The sequence below is a fragment of the Canis lupus genome, chromosome 2 (assembly GCF_048164855.1).
Source record: "Canis lupus baileyi chromosome 2, mCanLup2.hap1, whole genome shotgun sequence".
Classification (NCBI taxonomy): Eukaryota; Metazoa; Chordata; class Mammalia; order Carnivora; family Canidae; genus Canis; species Canis lupus.
The window spans coordinates 28,485,113-28,505,431 of NC_132839.1; the positions used below are offsets into that span (position 1 = coordinate 28,485,113).

Below are 20,319 nucleotides of genomic sequence, written 5' to 3' on the forward strand. Positions count from 1 at the left end.
CAGTTACTTCAAGTATCTGTAAATTTGGAGGAGGAGCAAATATTAGAGGTGGGATTATTTGGGAGACAGAATGGATGTAGTATATGATGATATTGGCTCTGGCCTGAGGTTTTTATAAGAACTGTGAAGTAGTGATTTTGAGTAGCATGTAAGATATGATTATGTAATCCTTAAAAACAAAAGTGTATTATGTCACTTTGGTTGGTCACATTACGTGGATATGAATGTTTTTTAAAACATCCTTATTAATCCTATTTTATTTCACTTGTGATTTTATTTTCCTTATTTTGATTTCTTGTCTCTCTAGTTACTAAACTTTCACAGCAAACTTGCAGACCTGTCATGAGCAAACAAATGTACATGCAAAAAAAATCCCTCTCAAAAAAGAAATATATAAAGGATGTGTTTAAGGGAAAATCTTAATTTTGGTTCAGCACAGTAATTTATTTAATAATTTTGAAATGAAGTCACAATATATCTGACTAGTGTGACTTTTCTTTTTTGGGATTAGAGATCATGAAAGTTGGTTTAGGCTAATTACCTGAAATATTATTCATAGCAGTTAAAGGATTAAAGTAATTAGTTGGTGAACTCAGTTTCATTTTTTTGTTTTTTCAAAGATTTTATGTATTCATTTGACAGAAAGCACAAGCTCATGAGCACACAAGCTTGGGGAGCAGGAGAGGGAGAAGACTCCCCACTTGATGTCGGCCTTGATCCCAGGAGCCTGGGATCATGACTGGAGCTGAAGGCAGACTGAGCCACCCAGGCGCCCAAACTCAGTGTAGTTTTAAATGATTGAATATCTCAGAAGAAAAAAATGATTAAGTCTTAGAAGGTCTAACCTCCCTACTGCCGATTTTTTTTTTTTTCCCAGACCTCTGGTGTTTAGTTGAAATATTTTTCGTTACTGGATTGTTCTGTTATTTAGGATTAATCCAATTTACTGGACAGAAGAGTAAGGAAAATGAGTTCCAGATACTTAATATTTCTTGATAAAATTTTGAAATGATTGAATATGACATTTTAAATAGCTTTATTTCTCAGTAAGAATTTCTTTAAAAAATGTGCAGTTTGTTACATATTTGTAAAGCCTTATGATCTGTGGCTTAGTAAAATGACTGTAGTTTATAAGATTCATTATGTTTGTAGAATAAATGAGATTTTTCTAGAGATTAAAAATGTTTCTAAAACATTGTAAGAGTTGGTAAACTTTTTAAAAGCTAATTATACAGTGGTCTTCAACATGCAAATAAAATCACAGGTAGATTCTTAATTTTTATAGCATACCTTTCTATATATCGTAAAATTAGGATATCTGCTTTCTATCTCTGTTACACAAATTTACCAATGAACTTCAGCTTGTAATTGTAGCTTGCTTCTCCTTTCCCCATTCATCATAAACCTAACCCATTGATCATTTCTCTTTTCCCTAATATCTGAGTAAAATAGATGAAATCAGTAAGAATCAATCCTGCTTTTGTTAAGCAACATTTTTGAGGGGAGAGGTTGAAATTATACGTACACATACATATATATATATATATTGTCTTTTTCATCTACTTTTATTTCTTGACCCCTAAACAACACGGGTTTGAGCTGCAGGGGTCTACTTACACACATAATTTATATATATATATATATATATATATAAATATATATATATACACACACACACACATACATGTAGTGCAGTCCTGTAAATGTATTTTCTCTTATTACTTTCTTTTTAAAAAAATTTATTTCTTTGAAAGAAATAAAAGAAAGAGAAAGAGCATGAGTGGGGTCTGAGGGGGCGGGCAGGGAGGAACAGAGTGAAGAGGAGAAGCGTACTCCCCTCTGAGCAGGGAGCCCAATGGTGGTGGATCCCAGGAACTGGAGAACATGACCAGAGCTGAAGGCAGACATTCAACCAATTGAGCCACCCAGTGCAGTTGTCCTGATTTTCTTAATAACATTTTCTCTAATGTTATTTTATTAACTGTTATCAGAAAGGCTTTTGGTGAACAGTAAGTTAGTAGTTAAGTTTTAGGGGAGTCAAAAGTTAAAAGTTGAATTTTTCACAGTGCAGGGGATCAATAGTTCTTAACCTGTGTTGTTCAAGAATCAACTTTATTTCATTTATTTTCCCATCTTGTTTTAAAATGTTTTTAAAAATCTCATTTCTCTGGTATAGTTTATTTATTTAAGATTTATTTAGTCATGAGAGAGAGAGGAGAGAGGCAGAGATATAGGCAGAGGGAGAAGCAGGCTCCATGCAGGGAGCCCAATGTGGGACTCCATCCTGGGACTTCAGGATCGCGCCCTGAGTCAAAGGCAGACGCTCAACTGCTGAGCCACCCAGGCGTCCCTCTGGTAAGGATAGTTTAGAATTAATTTTACAGGGGCATCTTTCTAGTGGCCCTGCAAAGGAAAAAAATCCAAATATTCTTTCTTGTGCGATTTTTTCCACCTAGTAATGGATTGTGAACCCACTATGACTTTTGTGTAGCTCAAAGAATTTTAAGGGGGTAAAACTAACATTTGACTTAGTTAAGAACTGGATTTCATTTACATGCAGCTGTCCTTGCTCTTTGGAGGTAGGCTATTGGAGGAAAGCAAAAAAATACTGTTTTCTTTCTTGTATCAGAAAATAAAGTTATTGGGATGCCTGGGTGGCTCAGTGATTGTCTCTGCCTTCATTGTGATCCTGGAATCCCGGGCTCCCTACAGGGAGCCTGCTTCTCCCTCTTCTGTGTCTCTGCCTTTCTCTCTGTCTCTCATGAATAAATAACATCTTTTTAAAAAAAGTTATTTATGAAATACAAAATATTAAAAATCTAGTCAGTATTTTCCCTTCATAATATATTTACCTTTATACTTTTCTAGCTTTTGAAAAGTCACCTTAATCTCTTTTAACAGCTAGTATTAGCTTTAAAAAAAAGTTTTGCGGGATCCCTGGGTGGCGCAGCGGTTTGGCGCCTGCCTTTGGCCCAGGGCGCGATCCTGGAGACCTGGGATCGAATCCCACGTCGGGCTCCCGGTGCATGGAGCCTGCTTCTCCCTCTGCCTGTGTCTCTGCCTCTCTCTCTCACTGTGTGCCTATAAAATAAAATAAAATAAAATAAAATAAAATAAAATAAAATAAAATAAAATAAAATAAAATACTTAAAAAAAAAAGTTTTGCTTTATGACATTTTCTTTTAATGTTATTCCATAAAACATGAAACATTAACATGTTATCTTTGACAGGATTTGGCAATAGTTCCTTAAGGCAGAGAGCAGCTGTAAAGATTGAGGTCTTTTGGTAAAATTACCAAATGAGAGTTGGACAAAAATTAAACCCAAACAACTGTTGCTGAGGAACCATAGATACTATAGCAGCTTTCATTACAAGTCATGTTTATTATGTCATGTCTGTTTGATCCATCTGAATCCATGTGTTGACATGCCTCACAGTCCAGAGGGCTGTCGAAGAGACTTCTTGACTTTTTTCTCCCCTCCTGTAAGGAAGGAAATTTGTCCCTGTGTTCAGTAGGAGAGCCTTCACAGAAATGTGCTGAGAGCCACAGCTCTGGTGTATATCTCTTCAAGTATTATATATTGTGTTTGCTAGCCATCTAGTTCACAGTATAGCACCGTGTTCAATACAAGTTGAGAGGATCTGGGGAATTAGAACCCATTTTTCATATATAGAAAATCCCGGGGGATCCCTGGGTGGCTCAGCGGTTTGGCACCTGCCTTTGGCCCAGGGCACGATCCTGGAGTCCCGGGATTGAGTCCCAAGTCGAGCTCCCGGCACGGAGCCTGCTTCTCCCTCCTCCTGTGTCTCTGCCTCTTTCTCTCTCTCTCTCTGTGTCTATCATAAATAAAAATAAATAAATAAATCTTAAAAAAATAAAATCCCGATTCCTAGCAATTAGATATACAGTTGCATGTACCAGTTGTTTTTCTGATCACTTCTCTAGGCAGATCATTGGATCTTTTCACCGTTCTGATTAGGTATGCCCCAGTCTTACTGCAGTAGTTACTGCCGCCTTTCTGTTTCATTAAAGTGCTTCTAAGTAAGTTTAAGAGGGCTGCTCTGAATAAGGCTTTTTTTGTGAGTTGGCGTTTTCTGTCCTAGTTACTTTGAGTTTCTCCCATTAGACAGTCTCTAAGAAATTATGTTAAGTGGACCTGACTCTCAAAGAGCTCAAAGTACTGTTAGAAAATTTCTGCCGGTCAGTCCTGCTTCATGGAAGGTAAGTCTGTACATTACTAGACTTCTAGTAGGACAGTTACTTTGAACCTATCAACGTACTCGAGTGTGCTTAGCCTGCCCTGTTATTTGCTTCCCTTTTGCTTATTCTTTTATAAAACTGCCATTTTCTCTCCTACTCTGTTGTTAGGAATGTTTCTCACATGGATTTGAACATTAAAATTCATGTGCTTTGCGTAATCACCCTGCCAGCTCCTAAGATGTTTACAGAATGAAGATGCCACCTACGCTTGTTTACTCAGTACTGCCAGGGATCCATATACACTGAGCTGAATGGGAAGACTCCCAAATCACCCTTAAACTCCTCTCTCTTGAGGTTCTCTTGATTTTTTTTTTTTAATCGTTTTAGATCTTGCAGGCTGCCTTTTTCCTTACTCAGTTGATAATCTATAGAATTTTAGTTGTCTATTTTCATTGTTGCTTTCATCAAATATTTTATTAATGGTGAATTGATATTTATTACTATGTCTATGTTAATAGGGGAAAGAGAAAAAGATATTAATGACAGTATTACTATTTACTTTTATTTGGTGACGTATTAGTATATTGTGAGTCATCAGTATATGATTAGTAAACCATTCTGTGATAGAAAGCTAGCCTGAAGAATGTTTTGAAAGATGGTGCAGTGGTCATTTAACCGTAATGCAAGATTGTATGTCTTCTATGACCTCAGCTATCTAAAATACTTCTGTATATGCATAAAAATACTTGAAAAACATTTCCAGAAGTGCTACCATATTTATTTTTGGGATGTAGGATTGTGAAATGTTTCTTGAGTTTTTCTGAACCTTTGTTTTTCTATGATGAATATATTAAGTCTTAGAACTTCTCTTTTATTTTAAGGGTGGGGGGGGTATTTAAAAAATGCCAATATCATATAAATTATCAGAATCAGTATTCCTTTTTTTTTTTTTTTTTTTTAATTCATAGAGACACAGCTAGAGAGAGAGGCAGAGACGCAGGCAGAGGGGGAAGCAGGCACCATGCAGGGAGCCCGATGTGGGACTTGATCCCGGGTCTCCAGGATCACGCCCTGGGCTGCAGGTGGCACTAAACCGCTGCGCCACCGGGGCTGCCCCAGTTAGTATTCCTAATACAGATACTTATGTGTTTGACCCAGTGTTAGCTTGCTTTTATTTCATTTTTCTTTTCAAAATGGATTAAAGAAGTAACTAATGACAGTAAAGATGATTTCTTGTTTTTTAAGTGTAAGGAGTTATCAGACTGTTAGTATTAATCGACACTTTTTATGGATAAGGAGATAGAGCTCAAAGGGAACGTGTGACTTACAGGAAGTTATGTCACTATGAAATGGCAGAGCATGTGCTAGATCCTCTAGCTCCTCAGGCTCTTAGCATTAGTTCAGTGCATCCTAAATGGATGCTTACTGACACAGAACTCATTCTTGTTTTCAAGATTTTATTTATTTATTTGAGAGAGAGAGCAAGAGATAGAGCACACACGAGTTGGGGGAGGGACAGAGGGAGAAGGAGAAGCCTACTCCCTGCTCAGCAGTGAACCCTATGCAGGGCTCGATGTGGGGCTCAATCCCAGGACCCTGGGATCACGACCTGAGCCAAAGGCAGGTGTTTAACTGACTGAGCCACCAAGGCACCCCATAGAGATTCATTTAGAGAAGGGTTTCTAACCCTTCATAGTTAAAAGAAACATTCTAATTTAGTGTAAGCTTGGTATCTTAGTGATGAGTTCATTAAATGTATCTTGTTTTCCTTTTAGATAGTATGGAATGAAACTGCATTCTAATTTTAGTGTAATTAAATCTTTGCTCATGCATTAAATTTTGACTACATTGAAGTCTTTCTCAGAAATGATTTGATGTTATTACATATGCTTGGTATAAAGTTTCCAAAGTTAATATTAAATTGTGAATTCCATCAGTCAAAGCCCTGTTAACTGCCCTTATAGTTACTGGGCTCTGAGCCCCTGAAATACTTAAGTAGTCAGGATCTACTTTTCTGAAGACTTTAGACCAGAAATAGAAATCTTGAGATGTTATTTTGAGACATCTTTCCTAGGGCATAACGCTGGACTAGGAGAGCCTTGAATCATCATGGGATAGCTGTAAGTTACTTGATTTCCTAGAATTTGTAAGAAAAGGTTGGGCCATATTGTATCCAGATTGAAATATGGATTTGTTTTTTCTGAATTATTTTTCCTAGAGGTCTCAGTGGGCAGAAAAGTGTGTGAATGTATAAGGTAGAAGGCAGTAGGGATTGGTGGAGACTGGGAAAGTGAAGAGAATACAACCTGCCTAATGTCATTCATATCCAGTTCTAAAAACTAGTGAAAGATCACATCTGAGGCCTAAGACATTAATTATTTAGCAGACTTTTTTTTAAGCATCTGCCAAGCTGGTGGCTAATCTAGGTTGGGTGCAGTAATTTTGGAAATTCTTTAACTTGACTGAAGAAGGAAGACTAGAACATAGGACAGGGGCAGAAATTAACATTAGATTAGTGGTTCTTGATTTTGAACCTGTATCAGAATTACCTAGAAGTTTTGTTAAAAACTGGGATTGCTGGCTTCACCTCCAATTTTTAATTCAGTGAGTCTGAAAGTGGGTCCCACAAGTTTGTTGCTCTAATAAATTCCCAGATCATGCTGATGCTGTTGATTTTAGGACCTTACTCTGAGAGTTCTTGTATTTGAGAAATGAAGCTGACACATGTGAGAAACTTTTTTGTCCATTTGAAAACTCAGTGACCCCTGAAGCTTTTGTTTTTTCTTTGCTTGAAATTTGTAAAAATTATAATTCTGAACTTAGAGGAAAATCCCTGATTGAGACTCTCATCTATTTTTTATGAGCTAAAAGATCCAGGACGACTTGAAACTGATCTCTCTCTCTCTCTAAACCTGATTACTTTCAGCAGTACTGATCAGTTAAGCCCATTTCTAATTCTGCTTTCTGGTATTACTAACTGTATTATTTTTAAAATTACTTGACACTGCTTTGACTCCTGAAGTCTTATGCATTTGGAGGAAGTATGACTTCATTTAGGGTTGTTTATTCTGCTTACATAGCCTTAAGTGTGTCCACATGCCATAGTTTTAGATTTCTATTGCTGTGACAAATTGCCTCCGTCTTAGTGGCTTAAAACAACATATGTTTATCACACAGTTTCTGTGAGTCAAGAGTCGGCTACCTTAATTGGATCTTCTCAGGGTCTCACAAGACAGCAGTCAAAATGGCAGCTGGGACTAAATACGCATTTATGGATCTACATCATCTTCAAAGCTAATGTGGTTGTTGGCTGAATTCATTTCCTTGCATATGTGGAACTCAGAAGCTGTGTCTTTAAAGCCAGCAGGAGGAGCCAAATGAAGGAGCTTCATCTTCTTTTATAGGACTCACCTAAGTAAGTCAAGGTCACCCAGGATAACTGGGCAATCTCCCTTTTGATTAACTGAAAGTCAGTGGATTAGTGACTCTCATCTACTCTGTATTACTAACAACTACTCAACAACTCTGTGTTTTCCTATTCTACCCATACTCAAGGGAAGAGCTTTATGCAGAAAGTATCCACCAGCAGGCAATAATCTTGGGGCCATCTTAGAATTCTGTCTGCTAGACCACATCATGTATCCATGGATGTTATCCAAATGCTCAAATACCAACATTACCATTCCAATTTTTTCTTAACTTTAAAAAAAATCTATAGCCCTCTGCACTCCTGATGCAATATGGATTGGATACTCCTTAGGCATACTGGTAGTTCTTATCCTAAACGTTCCTCTTGTATATTCCCATTTATTTGTTTGTATTGTATCTTCTGTTTCCTGGACACTGTTTTCTTTCATGGTTTACCCCTTTATTTTACTGAAGCTCATTTTCCTGTAGTTACTGAAAATGACTAGGTAGGAGATGACTTTTGAGACCTAATATATGAAGGTGTCTCCTCTGCTCCCTCCTTTTTAAATTGAGTTTAGATCTCTAGACAGGAAATGACGTCCTTTCATTGTGAAGGCACTGACCTAATCTAGTTTTTTAACAGTGTTCCTGTTGAAGCCTACTTGTTTCTGATTCCTGTTCCTTCTTGTATGACTTTTCCCTTCGCTATGAAAGGTTTTAGGATTTTTTTTTTCCTTTGCTGATCAAAGACTTCATGATGATATGGTGTGGGGTTTTTTTGTGTGTTTTTTGATTTACCATTTGCACTCTCGGTCTGTTGGCCATTTCAATTTGATTAACTTCCCTAAATTTGGGAGATTTCCTTGTATTAAAAAAAAAAACTACTTAAACATTTTCTGTCTTCTGTTTATGAATTTTCTTAGTTTTATCTTTCCTACTATATTTTCCCTTTTATTCTAGCTTTTTTTTTTTTTTAAGATTTTATTTATTCATGAGAGAGAGAGAGAGAGGTGGAGACACAGAGAGAGAAACAGGCTCCATGCAGGAAGCCCAACGTGGGACTCGATCTTGGGTCTCCAGGATCAGGCTCTGGGCTGAAGGCAGCGCTAAACCACTGAGCCACCCGGGCTGCCCTTTATTCTGGCTTCTAAGGAAATTTCCTTGACTTCCATCTTCTAATGCTTCAAATGGATTTTTAATTTCCATGCAAATCCTGTTTCTCAATCTCTTATTTGAGGACATTTATAGTATTTTGAAGTTTTGTTTTCAATTTCCTAAATTTCCTTTTTTGTGTTCTTGTATTTTTTTTTTTTTTAAGCTCCTATCATATTGGAAACTTTCTGGAATATCTGGTGATCCTCAGCTATGCATTAGAGTGAGATGCTGAAAAGCTGATTCAAAGCTCTTTGTGATTCAGTGAAGCCTGTCCTTAATACTTCATTTTAGGCGTTTAAGTAGTGGTCTTTTTCTTGGGTGGTTCCTGAGTGTCAGTAAGTAGAGATCTCTTCTCTGAGATAGTTCATTTTATTCAGAGAATGATCTTCCAGTATGTATACCTCTTGGCATTCTGAGAGCAAGATCAGTATTTTCTTCCATGTGTACCTAAGAGTCATGTTACCTGCTGTAATGTGAAAAGCACAAAGGGAAGAGTGAAAGACTGTGAAAGGCTGTGGTTTAATTTGTAGCCTTTCTCTTAATGCTCTTACTTTAGGCCTTACCTTTGTCTTCTGCTGTTGGGCAAGTTTATTGCTGGATTGTGGGGAGGGGAGTCTTAATTTCTTTGTTATCTAAATTTTCAATCAATTCCCAGTTTTCAGCCCTGTGCCTTACACTCTTTTTCTGCAGCCCCATTGCCTATAAATTTTCACCAGCAAGTTCACTTATTAGTTCTCTTTTTATAGGCAATTTAGTTTCCTTGGCTTGGCCAAGTCAAGTACTATTCCTTCTTTTAAAATCACATCTTTCAGAACTGTATTAGAATTACTTATGCACTGGTGTCACTTCTCCTTTGATGTTACAGATTCATACCTTCTTTTTCCCTTCACTTACATTTTAGTGAAATTTCAGAAAAGGAAGATAAATGTATGCAATTAATTTGCTATGTTTGACCAGAGTCATTGAGCCATAACATTTGAACTTATATAAGGTGTCTTTCAGAATGTGTTCATGCTGTTGATGGTTAATTGATTAGAATTTGGTAAATGATAATGTGTTAGCTTTCTGAAAATCTATCTGTGTTACCAACACCTGAAAATTCAATGCATGATGCAAGCACATCTTAAAATTAAATAGTTAAAATTGATCATCAGCCCAAACCTCAGCAAAACAAAGCACTTACTCTCTCAACTGTTTTGGGTAACTAAGATATTGCTGCAGTTTGTCCCCTAACACTGTGCCTCTTGAGCACTTGTAACAAACATTAAGCACTTAATTTGTGTCATGAGTCATGCTAGGTACTGGCAATACAAAGATGAGTAGACAACCATGTAAACACGAAATTACATTACTGCTGTAATAGAAATGCACGTTGTGTTTGAGAGCGCAGAGAAGGAAGTGTTCACCGCCACCTGGGAAGGTCAAATAAAGCTTCACGTAGCCAGTTAAGTTTGTTTTGAGACTTAAAGAAGAGGTGAATTGATAGGGTAGGTAATGGGAAGTCAAAACATATGTGAGTGGGTATTAGGGCACTTCAGGCAGAGGGGTGGCACAGGTAAAGCCTCAAAGATGATGTATGCCAGTTAAAAAGTTAAAGTAGTTTGGCATAATTCATATATAGTATAAAAGCAGATTTCATTAAAAGTCTAGTGCCGTATGATGACTTACTAGAGGGTTATACTTTTCCTCTAAATTAGTGGTCTCCATATTTTTCAAGTACTTATATCAGTAAAAGATTTTAAGCATGTTTCTTCATATGTATACATTTATGTTAAATGTTCTACTGTGTGTATATATATATATATATATACACACACATAGAGTTATAAAACAAAAAAATAGAAGTGAAAGAGGACAAAACTTTCTGTACCCCACTTTAGAGGCCATTGCTTTAAGTGATGGTCAGCAAAGGAACAATTTTAAGCTGGTAGAGTTATTACTATGCTTGTATTTTATATTAACTACTCAGTGTTGCAATGTGGAGGAAGTTTTGGACTTGAAGGAGGGGAATGTGTATGAGAAATGGGTGGCAGTCTTGAAGACCCTCAAGTTTAATTGTGTGATAGGTTAAGTGTAGCAATTTAGTCAAGAATAATGGCTTGTGTTAACATAGAACAGGGGCTGAATTCAAGAGAGTTATGTAGTCTATAGAAGTTGACAATGAACTGTGTAGATAAAAAGGAATAAAGAAATTGGCTTGGTCAGCAATTAGTTGAGATAGGGAACCAGGAGAAGTTTGCAATGAGGTGAAATGACAAATTGGGTAAACGTTGATCTATTTATGGCTGTCCATATGGGAATGTCTTCTGGTTGGATATCCAGGTCTGGACTTTAGGTAAAAAGAACTGGGCTGAGGATAGAGTTTTGGGAGTCAGTAGAATATGTAAGTATTGGTTGAAACTATGAATGTCGATGAGCTCATTCAGGGTATTTATAGAAAAGAGCAGATGAGGCCTCTCTAGGGGAACAGTCATTTAAGGGCCAGGCAAAAGAGAAAGCTGTCAGGCTAAAACAGAGAATAGTGCCAAAAAGTCAGGTAAGGAAATTTTAAGAAATGAGTGGCCAGGATCAAATGTAGCAGAAGCCTCAAACGAAGCTAAAGTAGCTCTTAGATTTGGGTAGGTAGCGGTCCTTTAATGAATGACCTTACCTTAAGCAGTTTGAGAAGTCTGGGATGGAAGCCAAATTGCCACAGGGTGATGGTACTAATGAAGGATGAGGAAGTAGAGACTAGAAGTGTATGTAGACTTCTTTAAGACCAAGCTTCTTTGAAATACTGTGACTTCAGTAAGCTGTAGGGTTCAGAATTTTTTTGGTTTTGTTTCAAAATGGGATTAGGCATTCCTTTAGGCCCTAGGAACGGAGTTCATAGCTGAGGGTATTTAAAAATTATAGCAGAGAGGGATAATTACTGAGGAAAGAGATGGAAGAGCTTGTGATCTGAAACACAGGTAGTTGTGTACCCTAGTCAGCTTATCTTCCACATGGACTAGAGAGAGGGATGTAAGGAAGAAAATGACTAGATTGTTTGTAGGTTAATGGGCAGGGAGCTGGGAGAGAATTCCTTAGCTGAAGGACTCCGTTTCCTCAACTCATTAATTGATTTCATTTAACAAATATTTATTAAGAACCTGATATGTGTCAGGCACTGTTCTACGTGTATGAGATACATCTACAAACAAAGAGCCCTGCCCTTATAGGTATATATTTTTAGAAAATGATAGAAGACAAGGTTATCTACTAAGAACGTAGAAGATGAAGGTTGGTCAGAGCCTTGAGAAGAGAAGTGAAGAATGAAAGAGATTACCAACCATGAATAGCTGGGAGCTTAGAAGGCCCAACTGAGGTTAAAGCCATGAATTTTGGCGCTTTAATGGTTGAAGTCAAAATCTAGTTTGCTACTGTACCTGAGAAATCAAGCTGTGTGTTAGAGGGGTTTTCCTCGTCTCCATTCTGCTAACAATGAAACATGAAAGAGGTATGTCCAATTTTTGTAGTATTATATTCAGAGTTATTTTAATATGCTACCCTTTCCTCTTCAACTGCCCTTCTATGGAGGACATTGTTATTTTAGGAAACAAACCTTGTAAGTATTAAGTTTGCCAGAGTCCCATCAATTTCTTAACGTATGATGACTTTTCTATAGAAAACATCCTGAAATCTAGTGCTGTGGAAAGTATTGGCGCCCACTTGAAGTCTTAGACTGCATTTAATATTTATCTTATTTCTCACTTGTGCCCTGCACACATACCACACACAACACACAGACATTCACTGGGGAACCAGAGTATAAAGGTGTTCAAGTTCTGTCTTCTTTCATACCTGGGAAAGGCACAGAAATTAATTGATTGGCATAAGCACTTGAACATTGCTCAGATTCCTACTAAGAACTCAGTAGATTACTATTTTGAAAGCAGTTTTGCAGCTTTAACTTGTCTTTCTTACTCTTGATAAATGTAAATATTTTTAGTCTCTCTGGACAGGGTGGGCTTTTGTTCTCATTCTGGTTACTCAGAGTACCTGTACTCCTGTGCTGATCTTAATCTTATTATCAAGATAGCGTGGATAGCATATTATTTTACTTTTATTTTTTAGATTTTATTTATTTATGAGAGATAGGGAGAGAGGCAGGGATACAGGCAGAGGGAGAAGCAGGCTTCCTGCAGGGAGCCCAGTGTGGGACTTGATCCCGGGAATCCCAGGATCTGAGCCAAGGCAGATGCTCAACCATTGAGCTACCCAGGTGCCCTGGATAGCATTTTTTTTTTTTTTTTTAAATAGAGACTTCCATGCTGAAGGAATATGTCTTAAGTAGTGAGTTGAGCAGTAATTAAGAAATAAATTTTACTTTATCCTTTATTGTATAAAATGTAATTATATCATCAAACTCTAAATGGATGGCACTTGTAGCATTTTTAAAAGTTTTTTTGTTTTGGTTTAAACCTCAAGAGAGAGATTTTTGGCTGCAGATGCTATAGCTGTGGTAAAGCCTAGCATGGCACAGTATAGCAAAATATAGGTTGGTTTAGCAATCAAGGTCTTTTGAGCCAGCTAGTGGCTGAATTTAAATTTTTGATTCTCTTTAGCTGTTATTGTTGGACAGGTTACTTAAGTTTTATATGTCTCAGTTTCCTCATCTGTAAAATGGAGGTTGCAATTGTGAAGATTAGAGGATAAAATACAAGGAAGGTTGTTAAAACAGTGTGGCACGTAGTAACTACTGTCACCACTGTGATTACTATGACTTTTACCCAGTTAAGTTTCTGGTACTCAACTGAATTTTTTAAAAACATCTAAATAGGGAACATGAAGAAAACTTTAAACTTTGGTACTATTGAAGGCCAAAAATAAGATTAGGGATTTATCCATCCTCTTCTAATCAAATACCCATTAAAATCCTCCCTCCCCCACTATTTTATGTCCAAAGAACTTACCTGTTTAATGTTCTAATGTCACTGATTGTTTTGAAATACTATTGCTGATTTAGGGGGCCTTGATGGAATCATGAAAATATTCCTAGTAAAGAAGTTTGAATAATATATATGTGATAGGAATAATCATTCTAATTTTACTGTATTAAATTTTATAAGATACAATTAAATAAATCAAATTTAAATACTTTTTTAAAAAAAACTCTGTACTTAAACCATCTTATTGATCATCTTATTAAGTCCACAGAAAAGTATTTAAATACCTGATTGGGCTATTTTATTTTATTTTATTTTATTTTATTTTATTTATTTTTAAAGATTTTATTTATTTTTTTTTTCACGAGAATACACACACACACACAGAGAGAGAGAGAGAGAGGGAGGCAGAGACACAGGCAGAAGCAGGCTCCATGCAGGGAGCCCGACGTGGGACTCGATCCTTGGTCTCCAGGATCACACCCTGGACTGAAGGTGGCGCTAAACCACTGAGCCACCGGGCTGCCCTGATTGGGCCTTTTTAAAATAAATACTGTTCATCAGTTATGGGAATCTTAAAATCAGATATTGTTAAATAACTCAGTTTAATATATGAAATGCTAAGTAAAAAACCAGCAAAGATAAACATCTCTTTGTGAAGGACATGTATAACAACATAGAGAGAGGCTCATGGTGAAAAGTTCACAATATTTTGGTGTGGTCATTAGATCATGTTGTCTGGTCTTTTAAGTTCACTATTTAGGATGTTTGATTTGGGGCACTGTGGACTAATTTTACCCTATGGAAACAGAAGAGACTGATATATAAACTGGACTAATTAATGATTTATCAAGAAGTCATTAAAAATGCATCTTCTCCCATAGAAAAAAATGCCACCGTGGAAGCTATTGTAATCAGAAGGTTGATTGAAGGTTGTACTTTGTTACATGTCCAGTGCTGCGCTTTGTGCATTGATCCCCACTTGCCAACCAGGTACATCAGGGCCCTGGAGAGTGCTAGAGGCACTGCCCCATCACCTCTCAGAAATCCCTTTTTCTAACTTCCATAGTTATCTGCTTTCCTGTTACACCTTCTTGAAGAAAGTGAAACCCTTGAGGAGGTTTTATGCTTACTCATTAGCCTGATCATTCCTGCCTGAGTTTACAGCCTCATCTTGGTTGGATTTGAGGAGCTTAGATAGACTCCTACTAAATTTTTTGAATCTAAACTCTGTGTTATGGAAAGTTCTAAGCACATAAAAATCTAAAGAGAATTGTATGATTAACCCCTATGCATCTTTGTCACCATGCTTCAAGAGTTAACATACCTAAGGTGTATATTGTTTCATCTGTATTGCCTGTCCCTCTTCATATTATTTTAAAGTCTAGACCTCATACAATTTTACCTATACAATTAGATTTGATTAATAGATTTCGTGAGTCTTTCAATCTGTAACAGCCAGCCGTCCCTTTTTTGTTGTTTATGGAATTTGTCATCTAGAAATTTTCCACATTCTGAATTTGGCAGGCTGTATTTTCACCGTGTCATTTAACATGTTCCTCTGTTCTCTTATTTCTGGTAAACTTGTAGCTAAATCTAGGCTTGACTGAATTTAGGTTTGAATTCAATCCCCTGCCCCCAAGAATATGTCATAAGTGGTGTGATATTCTTCCAGTGTGTTGTATTATGACAGAAGGCACATAAGAATTTCTTGGCATTTCTTTTTTTGTATGTTAAAATTGATCAGTGTTAATCAGTTAATCAGTTAATCAGCTTGATCTATCCATTATATTCTTTCCATGAAATCATTATATTTTAATTCTTCCTAATTTTGTTCTCAAGGAGTACCTTGTCAAACGTTGTTGCCTTTCTTCTAATCCATTCTTCACATACAGCCACAATGATCTTTTATTTATTTATTTTTATTTTTATTTTTTTTCATGATGATCTTTTAAATATAAATCGGATCACATACTACCCATAGTGTCCCATTACTCAAAGACTAATACCTATCCTTTCTATACCTCATTTTATGCCATTCTGTCCTTTGAGAATCAGTATGGCATTATTCATAGCATAGGCTTTTGCATTCGACTGCCTGATTGTGTAACTTTGGGCAAGTCATTCAACTATTTTGTGCTTCAGTTTTCCATGTATAAAATCAGTATTTAAGAATACCTACCAACAGGATTGCAATGATTAAATAATACATATGAGTCACTTGGAACAATGCCTGTATAACATAAATACTGAGTGTTAGCTGTCAGTTGCTGCCGGTGTTGGTGCTGTCATTTCCAATATCTGTGTCTAAGCCACACTGTACTTTATAATTTTTGGAATTGCCAAGCTCTTGCCAGCCTCAAGATATTGCATGTTGTTCTGTCTCTTGGTATATAACAAACTGCCTAAAACTTAGTGTTTTAAAATAATAGCAGTCATTTAATTAGTTGATGAATTTGGAACATGGGATAGGGCTTAGTAGGAATGGCTTATCTCTGCTCTCTTTGGTTCTTGGCTGGGATGGTTTAACTAGAGGCTGTAATATCTACTTTTAAAGAGTCATTCATATGGTTGGTGAGGTAGTGTTCGCTTTTCACCAGAACTCAGCCAGGACTGGGCCTTGGTTTCTCTCCATAGGCTGATTGGCTTTACTCAAAGCATGGTGACCAAGTTCTAAAAGTGAGAGCCCGAAGAGAACCAGGCTGATGCTGAATGGCCTATTACAACTTAGCCTCTGAATTTACACAGTGTCACTTTTGCCTCTTTATTTTGGTCCAGACAGCCATAAAGGTCCATTCAAGTTTAAAGAAAATGGACATAGACTCCACCTCCTAATAGGGGGATGACAGGGTCCTAGAAGAAGGACAGAGTTACTGTTGTAGCCATCTTTGGAAAACATGTTTTAATATACACATGCTGTTGTCTGTGCCTGAAATGCTATTATACTCTGATTCTTACTCTTTAACCAGCTACCCAATTTAAATTAGTTCCATCTTCTTCCGTTCCTCTTGTGCACTCTCTTTCTCATAGTTCTTTATTTTCTTTGGCAACACTGATAATAGTTTGTAATTCTCTCCTGAAGTCCATGAAGGCTAGAGCATGTTATATACCTTGTATTAGGCATAAAACGTGTTGAAACATTAAAATGTATGATCAGTAACTTAAAAATTTTAATCCTGGGGCATCTGAGTGGCTCAGTTGATTGAGTGTCCAACTCTTAATTCTGGCTTAGATCTTAATCTCAGTGTCCTGAGATCGAGCACAAGTTGGGCTCTGTGCTCAGTAAGGAGTCTGCTTGAGATTCTCCCCCTCTCTCCCTTCCCCCTTTGCTGTGCACCCACGTGTGCGCTCTCTTTCTTCCCCAAATAAATAAATAAATAAATAAATTAATTAATTAATTAATTAATTAATCTTAAGAAAAAATCTTAACACCATGTATCACATTTCCAATAGGAAAAGCATATTCCAAACTTTGCAGAAGGAAGGGAACAGAGATACAGAAACACCAAGAGTCAGTCCTTTAACTTCTCATATTTCATGTCCTACTGCCTAGCCTGGGGTGAGGATGGGATGGAGAGGAGAAATGTATGTGTATAAATTTTGTGGAGGAGAGGAGATAGATGGAGTAAGCAGTTTGAATAGCTAAATCATAAGTACGTTTTCTCTTCCCTTATTTCTCTAGTTCATGGCAAGAGGCTTTTAGCTGGTTTGACAAAGAAGAATGATAGCCTAGGAAATATTCAGTACTCTCAGAGCAGCCAGATAGATGTTCTTTACTCAAGGTAACCTAACCACACACACCCTCACTCAGAACCAGTGTTCTTTCACTTTTGACACTTATCTAACAAATCAGTTACTGGGTTTCTCAGCCTCTTGGTGGTTGGGTAGGGGAAAAAAGAACAGATAGTGGGGTACAGATAATAGTAAGAACAGCTGTTGATATATCGGATATTGTAAGACTGGGAATAGTAATGTGTGTTAAAAGTGTCTACAAATTCTAAAGGCTCATTCACTTTAATGAATGAATTTCTCATTCACTTAAATACTTCCTTCATGCCACCTTGTTGGGTGTTGGAGACCTAAGAGTGAACAGAATGCACATGACTCCTGCCCCCATGGAGCTTGCAATCTGGGGATGGGAGTAGACTTAAGATGAGTGTTTGCAAAGTATATATTTTTTATCCTATTGACTTTTAATGTATATGTGTCTATATTTTAAATGATTTAAAAATTTTTTGTAAGTATGCAGTTGGCTTTTGCTTAATATCCAATCTGATAAACTCTGCCTTTTATTTAATTTTATTTTCCTTTTTAAGGATTTTATTTGTTTATTTGAGAGAGAGAGCCAAGTACAAGTAGGGGGAGTGGCAGAGGGAGAGGGAGAAGCAGATTTCCCGTGGAGCAGGGAGCCCAATGCGGGGCTCAATCCCAGAACCCCAGAATTGTGACCCAAGTTGAAGGCAGACACCTGAGTCTCTGAGGTACCCCAAACTCTGCCTTTTAATTGGGGTGTTAGAAAATGTACATTTGATATCATAATTGATATGATTGGGTTTAAGTCTGCCGTTTTACTTGTTTTCTGTTTGTTCCATCTGGCTTTTTTTGTTCCCCACCCTCATCTCTCTTTTGACTTATTTTAGCAGACTTACTTAAGTATCTTTTATGGCTCCTTTCATTTATTTTATAGACTTACTATATTTTGAGTCTTTTTTTCTTTAATGATTGTTTAGGGTTTATAGTATACAGTTGACCATTGAACAACACCAGTTTGAACTGCACAGGTTTACTTATATGCAGATTTTTTTCAATCACTACAGTACTATAAATGTGTCTTAACATTTTGATAACATTTTCTTGTTTCTAGCTTTATCGTAAGGATACAGTGTGTAATACATATAACATACAAAATATGTGTTAATCAACTGTTTATGTTGTTAAGGCTTCTGGTCAGCAGTAAGCATTTGGTTAACTTTTGGGGAAGTCAAAAGTTATACATGGATTATTGACCACACAGGAGATCAGCAGCCCTAACCTCTGTGTTGTTCAAGAGTCAGCTGTGTAACTTATCACAGACCTTTGGATGGTATTGCATCACTTCACATATAATAAGAACCCTATAGTAGTATATATTGTATTATCCTCTACCTTTGTGCTATTGATAAACATTTTACTTCTCATATAACCCCACAATACATTGTGATTACTTTTTGCTAAAACAGTCAATTGTTTTTTAAAGAGATTTTAAAATTAAGGAAAAAATAGTATATTTACCATTTTTGATGTTCTTCATTCCTTTAAGTAGATCCAAATATGTACATGTATCATTTTCTTTTACCTGACACTTCTTTAATATCATCATCTCATAGTACAGGTCAACTGATGATGAATTCTTTCAACTTTTGTGTGTCTGAGAAAATCATTTCACCTTCACTTTAAAAGGAAAATGTTTTTTGAGATAAAATTCACAATGCATGAAGTAACCATAAACCATTTTAAAGTGTATAGCATTTGTTACATTCACAGTGTTTTGTAAACATCGTATCTGTCTAGTTCCAAGCTTTTTTCATTATTGTAAATCTGCTTTCATTTTTGCAGAAATTTTTCTGGGTAGAGAATTTTTGATGAGGTTTTTTTTTTTTCCTTTCTTTATTTTTAAGATGTTTTTCTGTCTCCTGGTTGATAGTGTTTCTGATGAGAAGTCCGCTGTCAAATATTTTTTCCATCCCTCCCATCTTTGAGGACTTCAGGTGCCATTTATGTGTCTGTTTCTGTTGATTGATTTTTGCGCTGATAGTATTTTTAAGTGTTAGATATTTAGAATTTGTTGATTAGGTGCTGAATTTTTGTATTTTTAAAATATTCATTAGAGGATCTAATGAAAGAAGTAGGATTTTTTTTTAATATTTATATGGTGATAATTGCATATGGTGATAATGCTTGTCTTAGAGGAAGTAGAAAATAGTGTATTAACATGACATAACAAAAGTCTATAACTTAAGAGATTTTGAGTTGGTTACTGTGTTATTCAGAAGTAAAGAAAAAGGAAATTTAAGTTTTCATTACAAACACCATTCACTTCTTTGGAAATAGTGAAAGTCATGGGCTTTGGATTTAGTCTTGCATTTGAATCCCAGAAATACCAGCACTAGCTGTGACCTAGCTTTGTGTTAAACTCCCCCCTCCTCCAATAAGTCTTTTTTTTTTTTTTTTTACTCTTTTTATCTCTTAATGTTGTTTTGAGATGAAAATGAGTGTGTATGTGTGTATACATATATATATATATATATGTTAATATAAGGTGTTTACATGTAATAGGAATTCAACAAAATGTTGTGTTTTCACTTCAGCCCATCCTTCAACTGTTTCATTTTTGCAACAATACTACTTCTGGATAACACATTGATTTGAAGTTTGGTGAAATGGGGAGAATAATAGTCACTACTCAACTATACTTGTTATTCTTAAGCAATTACTGTAACTCTTCCCATAGCAATAATTTGTTATTCCTGAGCTTTAATTTTTATCAAATTACACTCAGTTGAAGATACCCAGTTGGTAAACAAATTGCCCAAAAGTGCTTTAATATTTTCAAAATTGCTTCTATTAAGATTTTATGCTGTTTTTCAGGAATTCTTCCCATACTGAGT

General features: G+C 36.3%; 1 protein-coding gene across 3 annotated transcripts in view; it reads left to right on the top strand.

The window, feature by feature from the left end:
- HOMER1 (homer scaffold protein 1) overlaps positions 1-20,319 on the top strand; it is a 136,087-nt gene that overhangs the window by 11,680 nt on the left and 104,088 nt on the right. The window contains exon 1 of one of the 3 annotated variants that reach the window (XM_072793841.1): positions 7,404-7,617. The exons of the other annotated variants lie outside the window; for them this stretch is intronic. The gene's annotated coding sequence lies outside the window, so the exon portion shown is untranslated. Of the gene's footprint in view, positions 1-7,403; positions 7,618-20,319 lie in introns of those variants that run through there. 3 annotated transcript variants of the gene reach the window in all.